Source organism: Callithrix jacchus, chromosome 13, assembly GCF_049354715.1.
Source record: "Callithrix jacchus isolate 240 chromosome 13, calJac240_pri, whole genome shotgun sequence".
Classification (NCBI taxonomy): domain Eukaryota; kingdom Metazoa; phylum Chordata; class Mammalia; order Primates; family Cebidae; genus Callithrix; species Callithrix jacchus.
This window is the reverse complement of record NC_133514.1, coordinates 8321925-8341261: the sequence shown is the minus strand read 5'-3', so window position 1 is coordinate 8341261 and position 19337 is coordinate 8321925.

Genomic DNA, 19337 nt, shown 5'->3' with positions numbered 1-19337 from the left:
TTAACTGTAAAGGCTGACAGTAATTTTTCTTGATTCTCCAAGTGAAGAAATGAAACTTTTAATATGCGTTCATAAGTAATGTTTGTATTTGTTAAACTAATGCAATAGTCCATGTGCAACAGATTCCATCATAATTACCATTAGTTTCTAGCCCCACCTCAACTTTCACACACTGGAATTCAAGGGTATTCAAGAAAGCAGAGAGGATTTTTAAGAAAATAGTCACAAACTCAGAGAATGTTAGGAAATGGTAGGTCTTTTATGGCCCTGATTATAGAATAAAATACCTGATCATAGCCCAAATGTTCTTGTATGAAAGGCCGCTGACCTGTCTCTATTTCCATTCCCCATCAGACACATCATTCATCTTTCAGTTTCTTAGAGAGGGTGAAGCTCTCTTCTGTCTCTAGACACTCATTTAGGATGATTCCCCTGCTCAGAACGCTCCTTCTTGGGGCTCCTCTCACAACCGCATCCTTCATGTCTCTATGTGAGTAAGTGCTGACCTCCCTGGAGGTATCTCTTATCATGTCGACCACGGTAGCACACCTGACTGCCGGAAATCATGCCTCTAAGGTATGCGTTTCCTCATTCATCTGCCTTTGTATGCACTTCCTTCTACATCTGCCTTTGATCAACATTAGATTGTGCCACCAAGAGGCCCAAGTCCACGTCTGCATTCCTGGGTACCGATGGCCATGCCTGCCACAGTGGCTGGGATGGAGTAGGCACTCAATATGTACTGGTGAGGGCCATGGGTCATCCTGCTTTTCTTTAAGAACAAGCCAGACCTTGAAAATTCAAGCGATCTGCTGAAGGCTGAGTGGAGAATCAGGATGAAATAAGGCCAGGGCTTCCAAGCAGGCCTTCTGACTTCCAAACCAGCACTCCCTCTATGGTGCCCTGATGCCAGGCCACCACAGGGGCACTGGCTCCAGCACTAGCTCCAGGCTTGCCTAACCTGACTTCCTTATGTCTCAATCATGCGATTTGTTTTTTATCTGACTGATTACAATTAAAGGGTTGTTTCCCAAGGGTAGATCCTAGCCCGAGCCTTGTAATCAGCATTCCAGAAGATGTCTCCAACGATATCATAACTTTGAAGAAATGCTCAATTAAAATTTAAGGTAGACCGGGCTTGATGGCTCATGCCTGTAATACCAGCACTTTGGGAGGCCGAGGCAGATGGATCACCTGAGGTCAGCTGTTCAAGACCAGCCTGACCAACAAGGAGAAACCCCATCTCTACTAAAAATACAAAATTAGCTGGGCGTGGTGGCACATGCCTGTAATCCCAGCTACTTGGGAGACTGAGGCAGGAGAATCACTTGAACCTGGGAGGCTGAGGTTGCAGTGAGCCAAGAATGCACTATTATACTCCAGCCTGGGCAACAAGAGTGAAACTCTGTCTCAAAAAAAGAAAAAGGAAAGAAAAGAAAAATCCCTAAAATTTAAGACAAAACCAATTGCTGTGAAGGATTTAAGTGAAGGAAGATAGGAGGTCACATTTCAAAAAGTGTGAGATTCTCCTTATCTGAACTCAGTGCTATGTACTTCAAAGAGTGTGAACAGACAGCACTGGGAATGGTAATAAATCCAGGAGTCACCTGGGTGAGACAGCCAGAGAAGAGGTTGTCCCTGGCAGAACTCCAACCTGCCTGCACATTGGGGTGGAGCCTTGGGAAGTCTGCCTCCTTTGCAGTGGGGAGGAGCCTGGCTCCTCCTCTTCCTGTGTTGAATCTGAGATTCCAACAGTGAGGTGGGAAGCACTCTAGCAAAATCCCAGTTTCCTCCTTTACTTCCTTTTCAGCCAATAAAACCCTGTCTTATTCATTATTCAAATTGTCTGCAAGCCTGAGTTTTCATGGCCATGGGACAAAGATCCCTGTCTTTAGCTGAACTAAGGAAAGGTCCTGCAGCACTGGTGCTGGTGGTGAGGCACTCAGTCTAAACCCTTATTCAACGTATGGAAATACTAAGTTTCTAAGAGAAGAAGCTATTGGCGTCAACAATCTGGTCTCCTCATCTGATGTAATTTTGACTGAAAAATCACAATTTCCAGACAAGCAAGGAGTAAAAGCAAACAAAAATATACAGGCAATCTCTCCTGGCAGTTTGCCATGTGTTCATGCTCCTATCCTCCAATTATACCCATCCCACATGCTTTCAGTGCAGACGTCCCTTGGCTCTCTGCCAGCCTCAGCCAATATGTCCCCTCCACATCCTCTGGCTCCTCCACCCTGGGCACCTTGACCCTGCCTCACCCCATTCCACTCCCCCATGCATTGTTACTGCATGAGACAATACCAGATTCCTGTGAAGAAAATTCAGTCTTTACCTTGCTTGACGTTTTATTTATTCAAGCACTTTGGTAGCATCTGCTCTCTGCCAGGCATCCTTCTACACATTTATAAATAGTAACTTAGTCAATGCTCATCCCAGTCTTTCAGAGTGGGTGCCATTTTTATCACCCCTATGTAACAGAGAAAGTTCTGAATCACAGAGAGGATAATAACTGTCCCACGGCTAAATAAGTGTGTGCTTCAGACTCACCAAGCCCTCCTGTCTCTTGCCTGAGGTTCAGATTTCTCATCTAGAGCCATTTCTTGAGAAAAGATCTGCTAGAGATTCTCTCTGACACCCTCTGGAAGCTCACACCTACCCCTCTGGTTGTGGTGTGGTACTTCAGCTTCCTACATAGTGCCATCACGTCCAAAATTGTATTTTCACTGCCAACTTCTTGCCTGGAATCTACACACATATATACAGCTGCTTCCTCTCTGTGGCAAATTCAAACTCACATTTTTAAAACTGAGCTTCCACTTCCCCTTCTAAAGCTCTGCTTCTCATGTGTGCCTTTTTCAGAAAAGTACTCTGCTATCCACACAGTAGTTCAAATCAGAAGCCTAGCAGTTTTCTTCAAATGCAGCACTTCCAATGAACTACCCAGATCTAAGATTCTACCTCCTAAATATTGCTGGACTGCATTGATAGTTTTAATTACAATTGTCTCTACTAGTTCAAAACACAGTAACTTCTTGCTACATTAGTGTAACATCTTCCTAGCCAGTGTTCCTAGCACCACCTCTGGCCACATCCAATTATTGTTTATGTGTGTAAGATTGTTGCTAAAATGGATAAGAAAAATGTTCCTCCTTTCTTGAAAATACTTCATGGCTTTCCAAAATTCTTAGTATGAAAAGAGCCACATATTTACGAGGTTTTTCATGATCTGGCCCCACTCTATCTACTCAAACTTTCTTAATATTTCTTCCCATCTAACAGAAGCAATGTTTTAGCCAAACACATCTAAACAAGTGTCCCACTGCAAATGCTGTCCTCTGAGCCTCCTGTCTCAGCCCACGCCCTGTGTCCACTTCCGCCTTTCAGATTTCGGCACATGCAGTATTTCTTCCAGGAAACTTGGATTCCTCATGTCTGTTAGGTCCCATAAGTGTAGTCTTCATTATACCTGTGTGTCTCCTATATTCATATTTTTTGTTGTTTTCTGTTTAATTTTTTTGTTTGTTTTGAGTTAGGTTCTCACTCTATTGCCCAGGCTGGAGCACGGTGGTGCATCATGGCTCATTGCAGCCTCAACCTTGTGGGCCTAAGTAATCCTCCCACCTCAGCCTCCCCAGTAGCTGAAACTATAGGAACACCCTACCATGGGGGTCTTGCCATTTTGCCCGAGTCAGTTTTGAACTCCTGAGCCCAAGTGATCCTCTTATTTCAGCCTCTCAAAGTACTGTACTAAGGTTTAAACAAAGAAACAGGTAGCAAGAACACTGAAGTTATTTCCCCACCAGCTGCTGAGCTCCCTGTCTTCAGCATGATGTAGAAAACAGAGTACCTTGAACACAGTTGGCAATTAAACAATACCTATAAAATGATAAAGTGAATCATTTCAATAACTTTGTATCTTTAATTCTGAAGGACACTCTGTTCCCTGGAGTTCACTATTTTATCTAATTCACCTTTTAAAATTATACGGTGGATACCTCTTAGCATAGCAATGTACTTTTTAAAGATATAAAATTCTATAGCAATCAATTTTAGGATTTCTTTACAAAAACCACATTGCCAGGAGAAAAAGAGAAAGAAAGTATATTCAACATGCTGTAGCATTCCTGAAGCAAATATATTTAGCATGCAATATTGTATGGTCTTTAACTCATGATTGATTTTTTAGTGTAGGTGTTTTTTTTTTTTTTTTTTAAATCAGAATTATTCTGGGCACAAAGAGTTTTTTTCTGGTAACAAACCAGATTCTATACGAGTTTAAAGTTTTCTTTGGCTGTAAAGGATGCAGCTTTGGGAACTGTTTGGCACTGAAACTATCTGGTTCTATGTGTAATTGCTCTTTCTTCATGACTCTCTGGAAGCTGCGAAGTGTTATTCAGAACTGCCCCAGGCAAAAAGAATCACATTTCTGTGTCATTCTTCAAAGATGTTTGTGTGATGACAGCTTGATTCTTCAGACCTGCTCAAGGGTAAGACTGACTTATTTTTATTTTTATTTAAAAAGTAATTTTGCTACCTTATATGGTTGGATTATTTTTTTTTTCTAGCAAAGCCTAATCTCTCGAACCTGTTTTTCTATTCAGTCTCTTTTCTCATCATTTGCCTTTATTTCGATGGTTTGGGGGAACATCTTTTAGAGAAGAATATGCAGTGAACACAAGAGCACAGACGTCTCTTCTACAAACTGACTTCAAATCTTTTGAGCAAATACCCAGGAGTGGGATTACCAGACCATATGGTAATTCTATTACACAGAGTGGTGAAAATAGTAATAACGGTGTATATTGTGCACTTAAAAATAGACAAAGGAGTAAATTTCAAAGGTTCTCACTGCAAAAAATGATAAGTACTTGTGCTAAGGAATATGCTAATTAGCTTGATTTAACAATTCCACACTGTTTGTACCCCTTAAATATGGGCACTTATAAGTTGTGAATTTACAACACAATTTAAAAAATATATAGGGAAGAAAATGTGTTGAAAAAATCTATATTTTCTCCATCTCAAAATAAAACATACTGATAGAGATTTTGAGCTCACTCAAACAAAACTCTTCAATTTTTCTACAGTGTATTAAAACCTTGATGGAAGCTCTTGAATTCAAAATGTGTTTAATGCCATAAACTCCATGTTCTGCTACTTTTCACCCATTGGAGAGAATTAGAGAAGGTAGTTATACTTTCTACATCTACTAGAGTAGATTACATTTTACTCTTAAAAAAGAGAATGCATTCTCACCATTTATAAAAACAGATAGATAATTCGTCTCAGCATTCTCATTGAGAAAAACTTTTCTTTTAAACATTAAAAGCATCGAAGAGCCATAGGTCATGCAAAATCATGGAAACAAATCTCAAAGAAGACAAAAAACCAAGTGTAGCGCCCACCTCCCTTTTGTTCTGAGGGCAATGGCCAACTTTGAAAAAATATCAACGAAACTGTGCAAAATCTATTGACATGGTGTGGTGAGAGACGTTTGAATGCCACAGACCAGGCTTGTCCAAATTGGCAATAATCATAACCCTGGCACCAGTTTAATCTACGATCCGGAGTGGCTACCCCTGAATTCAAGTATGCTAGGTATTCAGCTTTCATTTTCTTTTGACAATGAGTGCTTATCTTCGATCCCTTCTGTTTTCTTCAGGTTAGAGATCCAGGAACCCTGGGAACATCATTTCCTAGACTGTCAAAAAGGACTTAAAAGATTTTAGATGCTGCCAAAAGGAGAAGTCAGTAGAATAAAGTACTGTGCCTCCAGAGAAGACATGATTTTCAAAAGCATCATTGTGAGGTCATTTTTAGTAATTTCAGAGAGTCCTAAAACTTCCTGATTTCCACATACAACTTTAAGCTGTTCCTGACTGCCATTCCCCGAGCCTTTTCAGTGGGTTTCTAGGACTAACTTCTTTTTAATGATCAGAATGGTTTTACTTTTTTGATTGACTCCTAATTGATACAGTGAAGGAGAATAAGAAGCAAATCTGCACTTAAATGAATGTATACACCCAAACTGTGTCAACTGGGTGGTCCAGAGAATTGTAAATCTTGCCACTGCAGTGTACAGCTGGCTAGATTTTCTGTGCCCACCTGCCTTCTCACTCCCTTAGCGGGGACAGAAAAAAATTAAAAGTTGCATCTTCTGCCTCAAGTTATTTTGGAAAATTATTTTCCCAAATCACAATATACGTAAAGATAACCAAGTACAAGAGAACAAGATCCATATATTGCAATAATATGAAACAATGAACAAGAGAATTAATTGCACAAAAAGATTTTGGCTTATTAGGCAGGGATTGTTGTTAAAATACACTTACCACTGTGAAGTAAATTAAAAAGACAGCCTTGGCTGGGCGCGATGGCTCACACCTGTAATCCCAACACTTTGGGAGGCCAAAGCGGGCGGATCACTTGAGATCAGGAGTTTGAGACCAGCCTGGTCAGCGTGACAAAACCCTGCCTCCACTAAAAATACAAAAAAATAGCCAGGCGTCCTGGTGAGTACGTGTAATTTCAGCTACTCAAGAGGCTGAGAAAGTACAACAGCTTGAACCCAGGAGGTGGAGGTTGCAGTGAGCCGAGATCATGCCACTGCACTCCAACCTGGGCCTCAGAGCAAGACACTCCCAATAAAAAAAAAGCTTAAAAATATCTAAGAAAGAGGAAAATATAAAATGACATAGCACATTAAGAAAAAGAGAAAATGAAAATAAAACTACTGTCCTGAATATAAAGAATTGAAAAGTTGAGCTTAACAGTATAATCAACACAGTCCAGGGAAAATTGATTAATTATAAGATATACCAGAAAAATTATCTAGATAGCAAGACAAAGAGATAAGATAAAAATACTTAAAGAATGTACGATAGTACTTCAAAACAGATAAAACTAATACATAGATTCAAAAGATTCACTGAATCTTATAAACACATTTATGCATATTATATTGAAATCATAGAAAACCGAAGATGAAGATAAACATTACTTTCAAATGAGTCACAGATTGACAGTCAGTTTCTCAAAGACGATATGAATCATATATGCAGGAATAATATATTCATTATTCTGAAATAAAAATAACTACAACCTAAAGCTCTATATGAACATACATTTCCTAAAAGAATAAAGGAAGAATGACGACAATTTCAGATCAAACAAAAACCAAACAAAACACCAGAGTTTTTCATCAGGAGACATGCTCTAATTAAAATTCCAAGGGATATAGAGTCTAGATATTCAGCCATAATTGAGAAAATAAAGGACAGAGAGAGTGCTAAATGAATGATTCTATCCAAATACATATTGATGACATTTGAATATAATATTACTTCCTTGAAGATTTCTATTAGACACACACACACACCCGTACATACATGTATATATTACATAACTTCAATAACATATCAGGAAAGAGATGAATGGAAAACTCCAGGGGGAAGGTAGAGATATTGATTAATATGATAAGTGGATGAGTTAAATAAAAGTGTATGCTTTATTTAGAAGAAGTAGTAAATTAAAAGAAGTCGATCACTTAATTTCCAAGGTAACAGAAATAAAATAATGTGATAAAAATAATAATTCCAAAAGAAGACAATAAACAACGGAGGAGGGAGGGGGAGGAAATAGAGCAAGAACAACTACAGGAAGGCAAACATTACTAATAGGACTATGCTACCTCTACTATAATAACGATGGTGTATTTAAACCCAGTACATATCAATAACATTCAATGGAATAAAAGTGTCAGCTAAATAACAAAAATTGTCAGACCGGGCAGAAAGATTTCTGGCTATGTGCTGTTTAGAAGAGACAAATTTAAACAAATGTATACAAAACCGGAAAGTAAAAACATGAAAAAATAACAACATCCATTTATAAAACAAATAATACTGTTACATTCTATATTAATATCAATCAAAATATCCTTTAAAGCAAGAAGAATTGCTGTCATTCTGCTACCACAAACATATGTGTTTTAGAAAACAAAGCAATACAGGGCTTAAGACACAGTAAAGTCACGGGCACACCAATTGTAAAGTTGGTCATAGAAATATCAAACAATGAGAATCTGATACGTTTGGTTGCAAAACACTTGACATGTTAAGTGGTTGAAAATTATATGCTGTTCTCTGTGTGTGGGGTGATATGTGTATAATGCATGTGTGTGTTTTTCTATATGCCTTGCTTCAGGATGGTGCAGTTTTACTCATGTAATGTTTCTCAGGGACAAATATATATAAACAAACAAAATTTACATTTTCTTCAAACTTTCTCCTAACACATATACTTTGTTGGAAAAAAATCAAGTTTTCAAAACTAAAATTATAGCAGAAATGACCATGGTGGTTATCTAAAGATGGGGGCTTCACACTGGGGAAAAAGGAGAGAAAATATTCTATAAGCCAGAAAAATAAATTCAAAATATATACATATTAGTAGATGCACAAATCTACAAGGATAAACAGAAAATTCAGAGTCATAGTGAGATAAAAACATACCTCTCACAGTCCTAAATTTTTATAAGGCAAACCAAAAGTAATGTTTATAAAAGATTGGCTTAATATGATTAACATGCTATAGTCAAAAGGCATAGAACAGGGAAGCCTACTGAAGAATGCATATATTTTTTAAAAGAACACACAGAATATTTAGGATAATTCACATTAAATACATAGCTATAAAATAGTCCACACAAATTCTGAAGAGTAGAGGCTATACAGAGCCTATTTGCTTTTGATCATGTTATTATGCTGTGAAATAGATAATTACACAATGCAATAAAATAGAAAAGTCTAATAAATTTAGTCATTCAGAAAAAAAGTTTTAATTAATCATGGGTTAAAGAATAAAATATCTTATACCAACTCCTAATGAAATATACACACATATGCCACACATAAAATTTTTTCATGCACGAAATAAATACCAATAAGTACTTAGAAAGTAGCTACATTTAAATGTATAAACGCATATATTGGCAGTAAAAAAAACAGCTACAAATTAATAGAATAATCATCTACTTCAAAAAGTGAGAAAAATAAGTGACGATTAGGAAGACTAAGACAGGAAGAGACAGACTCAAAAGAATTAGACACAAAAATAAATTACTATAACAAGGAGGATTAAACAAGAAAGAACAATAGAGAGAACAAAGAGCTAAATTGTAAAAATCAAAAAGAAAGGAAAGGAAAGAAATACTTTCAGAGAAAATGTCAAACACTGAAGGCAGGCAAAGAAGACATAATATATGTGTAATAGACTCACTGAAAATGAAAAAGGAAACAAGAGAATAGGACAAACCTTAAACATAAAATATTTCCTGAAATCTAATAAAAGCGATTCAAAAATACATATTGAAAGACCACATAGTATACCTAAGGAAATCAAATTAGAATGACTAAAACCAAGACATATTCTACTAAAATTACTGAATCTTAGAGACGTCTTTTGGCATCTGGGGAAATTACATGCTCAGGCTTTTCTACAGCAAGTTTTGATTCCAGAAGAACATAGTATAATATGTATAAGATACTCATATAAACCAAGGACTTACCTTCAACAAAATTCATGTTCAAGTATACAACGGTGCTATCAAATATTGTTAAAATCTGCTGTCAATTTGCAAAAGTCGATATACTTTTATAAGTTATATGCTCTCATGTGATTTTTTATAAGAGTTTATATGATTATTACCCTGAATGCTTTGTAAGGATATGTGTCAGAGACAAGCTTCACACAACCAAGACAACAATAAGAATTATGATTGACGGTGAGCATTCAGGAACCTTGGCCACTTTGCCCAATGAGCACCAAGTGAAGTTTGGGTTTCTCAAGCAGAAGACACATGGGACTAGAGAGGATGTCGTGGGTAGGTGGCAGACTTAACACTTGATGAATATTGGTATATATTTAATGCCTCCTATGACTCAGGAGTACTCTGTGCCTTAGATGCTTCAGGCATATTCAATTTATCAAGCAAATTTAGTGTCCCCTTATTTTTTCTTCCTTTTCAGTTACATCCTTATCAATGTCTAACGTGTTTCATGAACTACTTGCTTCTCTGCTTAGGTTGATCTATCTTTATTTGTATGCTTCTCTTGTATAACAGAAGTCAACCTTCTTACATAAAACAAAAAGCACACATCAGAGAGAAACAACTGATAACAAAAAAGTGAGCTGTAAAACAGCCCCAGGCAGATCCTGCAGGTGGTGTTCTAGAAGAAGGCATTGTTACCAAAGGAGATTATAACTCCATGCATGTTATTGCCCCTGAAGACCTTCCAGTGGGACTAGATGTGGAGATGGGAGAGAGGGATACTGGTGATCTCGACCCCATGTAGGCCTAGGCTAATGCATATGTCTGTGTCTTGCTTTTTGAACAAAATTCTAAAAAGTAAAAAGATAGTAATAATTAAAAGGATTCTTGAATAAGAATATAAAGAAAGATCATACTTTTGTGCAGCTGTATAATGTGTTTGTGTTTTAAGCTAAGTGTTATTACAAAAGAATCAAAGAATTAAAACATAAAGTTTATAAATTAAAAAAATTACAGTAAGCTAGGGGAAATTACAGTCAGTTTTCTTTACTATGGAATGAAGAAAAATATCTTGTTATTTGCTTAGTGTAGTCAAAGTGTACGATGTTGATAGAGTCTACGATAGTGTAGAGTAAATCCTAAGCCTTCACATTTACTCACTGACGCACCTAGAGCAACTTCCAGTCCTGCCAGCTCCATTCATGGTAAGTGCCCTATATGGGTGTAACATTTTTTAAATCTTATATCCTGTACTTTTTAAATTTTTAAATTTTATTTTTTTGAAATGGAGTCTTGTGCTGTCACCAGGCTGGAGTGCAGTGGCACGATCTTGGCTCAATGCAATCTCCACTTCCCAGGTTCAAGTGAATTTCCTGCTTCAGCCTCCCAAGTAGCTGAGGTTACAAGTGTGTGCCACCACACCCAGATAATTTGTGTATTTTTAGCAGAGACAGGGTTTCATTATGTCGACCAGGGTTATGTTGATCTCTTGGCCTCATGATCTGCCCACTTTGGCCTCCCAAGGTGCTGGAATTACAGGCATGAGCCACCATGCTAACCTATACTGTATTTTTACTGTACTTTTCTATATTTAGATGCCCAAGCACTTACCATCATGTTATAACTGCCTACTGTAATCAGTACAGTCAAATGCTGCACAGGTGTGTAGCTTTGGAGCAATAGGCTCTACCACATAGCCTGGCTGAGTAGCAGGCCACACCATCTAGGTTTGTGTAGGTACACTCTGTGGTATTTGCACAATAATGAAATACCCTATGGACTAATTTCTCAGAATAATCCCCATTGTTAAGCAACACATCACTGTGTGTAATACTCTGGAGACCCAGGAGAGCCAAGTCAGACGTTGGTCAGGAAGTGGGGCAAGGATCCTGATGCCAGTTTTGCTGGGTACTGCTTGCTGCTGTTTTTCACATTACATTCCCAGAGTAGCAGCATCGTCACTGTGTAACAACACACTATCATTCTTAGAAAAGCCTCCATGTTTCCCTCATATCCCTTATGCCTTTAGCAGTGCGTTCTGACTATGTATTTTAAGGTATCATCAGATCTGTGGCTCTTGTTTTTAAGGGCTGTTTCCAGTTTCTAGATTCCCATGAACAGGCATACACAGATGCCTCCAGCCGGGCCTGGCTATGCAAGAAATTAGCTATTCTCATGTGAAATCTATTAAAATTATCCCCTAGCATCCAAACAAAAGCATTTTATGAAACAATACCTCTGATTATACGGCAATAATAACGAGACGCAATTATATCATCTCTAACTAGAGTTTGAAATTTTGAGATTGAAGCTGCTGATTATTTTCACATGCAAAAAAAAGCAACACAGCCATGTGAAACTGTGGAATATTTAGAAGACCAATTTAAAATTGTTTACACCTAATGAGGGGCTCTTCAGTACTATGTCCACAGTGCATATTAAATCTGTGAGACTATTGCGAACACTTCTCATAATTTCAAGAGCTGCAAATGTATTTTGCACATAAAACATAGGAACTTCAGCACCGAAGAGGGTAAATGACTAGATGGAGTTTGTTTTTTAAAGTCCTTTAAGACTAAATAAATTTTGAAATAACACTTTCATTGCAACTGTAAAATGTGTGAAGAAGACAGAAACATTATGTTCATGATACTCTAGAAACATGGCAAAACAAACTACTTCAGACCAGAACAATAAATGAGTCCTTGCCAATTCATAAGAGACAGAAAAATTGGAAACTATACACGACCACAAAAATATTAATACATTTGACATACATTTTCTGGTTTACTAGGAAGTTGATTAAGTTACTCTTTAGTCATTGGTTTTGCACCTTAAACTCTTAGAGAGAATGAGATTTTAACACAAATAACAGACTTGAAAAAAAGACCATGAAATTCAAATGCTGACTCTGCAAGATCTTGCTGTATGACCCTGGAGAAATAATCAAACCTTCACTTATGATGTCTGCAAAAGACAGTTTTCAATGCATTTAAAATCCTAAAATATTAAAGCCGGAAATAGACCCTAGGAATCATCTAATACCCATGTTTTGCAGAGCAGCAAAGAGAAGCCCAAGAGTTAAGATGCTATTTATACCTGGATATTTTTCCTGATTCCTACTTTTTCAACTCACCAGCAAGGATTTAAATAGAATAAAAGAATTTAAGAAAAAAAGAAGAATATATATGTATATAATCAGAACTGTCATTTATTGAGATCCCCTCAGACAGAAGAGTGGTACTTTATATGCATCATCTAATTTAAGGCACTCCACATCCACTTTTTAATTTTTCAGATTAAATTTTTTTTAAAAAAACCTCAAAGAAATAGGTTACCTATATGTATAGAGTAAGTTGGTGTCAGATTTGAAATGTTAAGTTTTTCTAACCTTACATGGTCTAGTGGTCTAAAAAGTCACTCAGTCTGAGACTTCCCCAAAACCAGATTTGAAAATCAATGCTTACTTCTACATATATGTTCATAGTAACGTTATTCATAATAGCCACATAACAGAAGAAAGCAAATGTGAATCAACTGATGAATGGATAAATGTGATGTATCCATATAACAAAATATTTCAATAAAAAGCAATGAAGCATTCATCTACGCTATAGCATGAATAACTCTCAAAATACAGAGCTAACCTAAAAGAAGCCAGTCACAGAAGGCCACATAATGTGCAATTCTGTTTATATGAAATGTCTGGAATAGGCAAGTCCCTAGAGACATAATTGGATTTGTGATTGCCGAGGGCTGGGGAAGGTGAGAAGGGCATAAGGAGTGACTGCTGAGGGTTACAGGGTTCTTTGGGATGATTAAAAAAAAATTAAAATTAAAGTGATGATTACACAATGCTGTAAATATACTAAAAACATTTAGTTGTATATGTTGAATACGTAAGTTGTATTATATGTGAATTATATTTAAATAAAGCTTTTAAAGAATTAACACTTAAAATCATTAGGTAATGGTAACAAAGATCCCTTTCAGTTAATCAACTATCATACAAAGTGACTATACGCAGAATGCAAGCACGTCTCAGTACCGAATGTATCAGCCTTATATTTGTATAGTTGACCGCTAATTATTTCTCTTATTGTCCAGCTTAAATTAATTTTTGTGGCAAGTATGAAGTGACTTTTCAGTTGCTTTTTTTCCCCATATGAATAATCAAGCATTCTGGAAATATTTGCCAAGGGGAAATGCATGTTCCGATTTCTTCTCGTGGCTTCCTTGTCAAAATAAATTAGCTATATGATGGGTCAGTTTCTAGATGGACTCTTCGTTCTGGTCTTATTTTGCAACCATTTTGCCAATATAATGTTTAGATTACTATGGCTGTAGAGTAAAATTGAAACTAAGAATATTATTCTTTCTCTTCTTGTTTGGCTATACCAAGCCCTTTGTTATTCTGTATAATTTTCATAATCAGTGTCTTAGCTTATCCAAAAATGTCTTCTGGGATGTTGTAAGGGTTTCTCTATTATCTATGGATTGGTTTGAGAGACGAACTTCATAAAACTATTCCATTTTTCAATTCACGAACATGTTATACCTATTTACTGAGGTCTTCTTTAATGTTTTTAGTCAACGCTTTACAGTTTTGTCATTTTCAGTATTGAGGATTTGCATTTTAATTATATTTCTAAACATTTATTCATCTTCATGCAATTTGCTGTAAATTTTATTTTTCATTTGCTGTCAGAATAAACAAATATGAATAGGCTTTGTGTATTTACACAAGTAGCTCTAGAAATTTACTTGTAGATTCCTTATGATCTTCTAAAAAATACTTATGTCATCTTTAAATACAGTTTTATGTCTCCTTTCCCTTTTCTCGCCTTACTACACTGGGAATGCCATCCAGTATATCGCTGAGTAGAAGTGGTAAGAAGGGTTATTCTTGACCTATTTGCCATCTTAAAAGAAAAGTGCTTCATAATTCACCTTAACCATAGATGCTTTATAAATGCTACTCATTGAGTTAAATAAGTTTTCTTGTATTCCTAGTTTGTGGAGATTTTTAGCATGAGTGGGTTCAATTTTGTCAAATAATTTTTCTGAATTTATTGAGATATATTATTTTTATACTTTATGTTGTTAATTTATTAAATTCTCTTGGTTTTCAAATCTTCAACTAACCTTTCATTCCTGGAATAAACTCTAGTTGGCATATTACTAATTTTACATGTGGCTTTATTTAACTTGCTATTATCTTGTAATGCAATTTTTTTTTTTGTCTAAGTTCATGAAGGAGCATGACTTACAATTTTCTTACCTGCAATGTTTTGATTAAACTTTAAACTAGAGTGTTTTTGTCTTCCTAATATAAGTTCTGAAGCAGAGTGTCATCTTCTATTTCCTAAGAGTGTAGGTATTTTTCATCCTTAAGTATTTAATACATTGATCCAGTGAAACTATCTGTATTTGTGTTTTTCTTTGGAGATTTTTATTGGAAACTGAATTTGTTTAATGGATTTATGCCTATTTTACTTCTCAATTTCTTCTTGAATCTATTTAAATAATTTCTGAATAAATTGGTCAATTTTATTAATTTGTCAAAGTCATTGGTTCAACCTTGTTTATAATATTACTTTGCTATTTTTGAATACCTGTTGTATCTGTAGGACTGTCACTTTAATCATCGTCAGTATTGAATATTGATACTTTATGTTTTTCTCTTTTACCCCCTTTGTTTAGTCTTGCTAGATTTTTTAAAATAAATTTTATTAATATTTTAACAGAATCAACTTTGGAGGTTGTTATTTTGCTCTATTATTTGCCTTTTAAAAACTTATTTCAGTTTTTCTTCTCTTTCTTTTTTTCTAAATATTTTGGGTTAAAAGTATAATTACTTTGGTTATTTTTCCTAACTTTTAGAGGTAGAAATATATTATTGATTTAAAATATTTTCTGTCCTTCATGAATTTCTCCTTCTGTAATTTTTTCTCTACTTTTAGCTACTGCCCATATTTACATTTTTATTACCTTTAAGTTTTTATATTTTGTGAATTCATTTTGAACTATAGCTGATAAATAAATGTGGTCTTCAGTCTACAAATATTTATATCTTTTCTAGTATCTAATTTTTGTTGATTTACAATTTAATTTCATTTTAAGCAAAGAACAAAACACTATTTATTGTATGTGCTGGAACCAGCTTGTAATGGCTTGAGAAAGCCAATTGTTACATGTTCAGAATTTCAGCAAGGTTAAAATTGGACATGCCATGAAAAACTGAAAACACTTCAAATCAGAATTCTTGTTTTGTTTGTTTTTCAAACAGCTGGTTTACATGTATGAACAATGACCCTGATGTTTCAGTCTTTTAAATTTGTAAATGTATTTTATGGCTCATGTGCTCAGTCGTGATCACAGTGACTTTCACATGCACTTAAAAGAATGTTTAGTCTTCAGTTACATATGTGCATGTGAGTATGTGTGTATAACTTTATTTACAACTGAAGACTATATATATATATATATATATATGATAGATATTTATGATGTGTGTTTGTTATATGTATGTCACTAGTTGACATGTTTTCATATCTTCCACACATGGGTCATTTGAAGATTAAATATTAAAAGACAATATTAAAATTCCAACAATGTTTATGGATTTTTCCATTTCTCCCTTTAATTTTATCATTATGTTCCTCTTTATTCAGCTCATATTTGCTTTGAAGTCTAGTTTGTCTGATATTAATAGAACCATAGTAGCTCTATTTGCATGAAACAATTTCAATACCTTATGTCCATTTGTGTCTTTCTAATTAAAGTGTCTACTGTGGATAAAATATACTCAGAATTTGCTTTTTGATACCTATTCTGAAAATTTCTATCTTCTAATTGAAATGTCAGGTCTATTTATATTCAGTGCAATTCTTGGTGTGTTTCGCTTTATGTCTATTATCTTGCTATCTGTTTTCTTCATCTGCCTTTTTCCTTCTGTTCTTCTATCCCCACTTGCTTTCATGTTGTTATTAATTTAATATTCAATTTTAATGTCTCCACAAGCTTCCCATCTCTATACATATTCTTCTGTCAATAGTGTTTCACCAGAATTTAACTGACTGCATTTGTCTGCATTGTACTCCTGTGGTCACTTTGGTTATAGTATTTCTATATCTTATTTCTTTTTTATTTCTGGTGAAAAGATTTTAGATCTATATATGAATATATAGACAGAGAAAGATATTCTATATATATATATATTTAAAATTAGCCAGCCAGACTCAACTTAGAAAAACCAAATTTTGCTGGCAATATCTAAAGCATTATAATCATAGGCCTGCTCTCCATCACACCTGATAAGGGTGTTACCTTCATCATGTCTATTTCATAGCGCTTCCCCCCAGCTGAGGGTGTTACCTTGATCATGTCTATGTCATAGCGCTTCCCCACAGCTGAGGGTGTTGTCATTCATCATGTCTATGTCATAGCGCTTCTCCACAGCTGAGGGTGTTGACATTCATCATGTCTATGTCATAGCGCTTCCCCACAGCTGAGGGTGTTGACATTCATCATGTCTATGTCATAGCGCTTCCCCACAGCTGAGGGTGTTGACCTTCATCATGTCTATGTCATAGCGCTTCCCCACAGCTGAGGGTGTTGACCTTCATCATGTCTATGTCATAGCGCTTCCCCACAGCTGAGGGTGTTGACCTTCATCATGTCTATGTCATAGCGCTTCTCCACAGCTGAGGGTGTTGACCTTCATCATGTCTATGTCATAGCGCTTCTCCACAGCTGAGGGTGTTGACCTTCATCATGTCTATGTCATAGCGCTTCTCCACAGCTGAGGGTGTTGACCTTCATCATGTCTATGTCATAGCGCTTCTCCACAGCTGAGGGTGTTGACCTTCATCATGTCTATGTCATAGCGCTTCTCCACAGCTGAGGGTGTTGACCTTCATCATGTCTATGTCATAGCGCTTCTCCACAGCTGAGGGTGTTGACCTTCATCATGTCTGTCATAGCGCTTCTCCACAGCTGAGGGTGTTGACCTTCATCATGTCTATGTCATAGCGCTTCCCCACAGCTGAGGGTGTTGACATTCATCATGTCTATGTCATAGCGCTTCCCCACAGCTGAGGGTGTTGACCTTCATCATGTCTATGTCATAGCGCTTCTCCACAGCTGAGGGTGTTGACCTTCATCATGTCTATGTCATAGCGCTTCTCCACAGCTGAGGGTGTTGACCTTCATCATGTCTATGTCATAGCGCTTCCCCACAGCTGAGGGTGTTGACATTCATCATGTCTATGTCATAGCGCTTCCCCACAGCTGAGGGTGTTGACCTTCATCATGTCTATGTCATAGCGCTTCTCCACAGCTGAGGGTGTTGACCTTGATCATGTCTATGTCATAGCGCTTCTCCACAGCTGAGGGTGTTGACCTTCATCATGTCTATGTCATAGCGCTTCCCCACAGCTGAGGGTGTTGACATTCATCATGTCTATGTCATAGCGCTTCTCCACAGCTGAGGGTGTTGACCTTCATCATGTCTATGTCATAGCGCTTCCCCACAGCTGAGGGTGTTGACCTTGATCATGTCTATGTCATAGCGCTTCTCCACAGCTGAGGGTGTTGACCTTCATCATGTCTATGTCATAGCGCTTCCCCACAGCTGAGGGTGTTACCTTGATCATGTCTATGTCATAGTGCTTCCCCACAGCTGAGGGTGTTGACCTTGACCATGTCTATGTCATAGCTCTTCTCCACAGCTGAGGGTGTTGACCTTCATCATGAAATGCCCAAACTTAATGTTTCAGTGCTTATGGCAAGACACTGTTGCTTAGCCTCTCACCAGGGTGCTATTCCACTCTGATCTCCTTACCTGATGGACAGTGTAATAGGAGGCGGGTAGGGACAGCAAATAGGAATAAAAACGTTTGCAATAGTGAACTTTATGTTAGATTTAATCTCTCTCTCTTTTTCCACTGTGTCCTTTCTCTCCTTCTCTTTCAGGAATTCAGAAGTTGAAAGGTGAATGTCACAGACACGGGTCAAGAGAGGTGTGCTTTGTTGTCCCTGAGTCAGTAAGAGGCCACTCTCCAATTCCACAAGCTTTCTCCTAATATCCAAAGTTTCCCACAGACCACGGATCAATCAGCATTTCAACTCAGGGAGGCTAGATTATTGCAGTATCCAAAATAGGGTTTTTGAAATTCATAAAGTCCAGTGAAATGATGGTCAAACTATTAGACATTTCACCAAGGCCAATAGTTCAGGTGCAGTTTCAGATGCTTGATGCAGGCAGAGTGGCTTTGGAAAGTAGCTTTCTCCTCATGAAAGAGAAGAGAATCCGAACAATCATAAATGCTTCCTGGCTTAGTTTATTCTTTCCCACTGTGTAGATATAGGAGGTAGTCCCTCCAGATGCATGAATACCTGCCTTTAGATATCCCTGTGGACCCTCCAAGTAGACATGCTTAGCAAGACAGTAATATGAGACGGAAGCTCCTAGGAGAGTTCAAGACTGAACGCACAAATACATGAATGCTTAGATTCCATAGAATAATGTATGTTAACCTCGTGAGCAAATGGAGAAGGGAACAGAAGCCCCACATATAAATACTGGGAACCCCAACATATAATGGTTGGTGATGATTTCTGTTAGTAGGTCAAGAAGGAGCAGAGAGTGGAAAAGGAGAAAAATTATATATTTTGAATAATGTATCCTAGAGGCCAAAAATAAAGTGTTTCAAAAAGGAAGGAGTATGAACTGTGTTAAGGACACTTGAAAGGTGACCAAAGGGAGCTCTGAGAATTG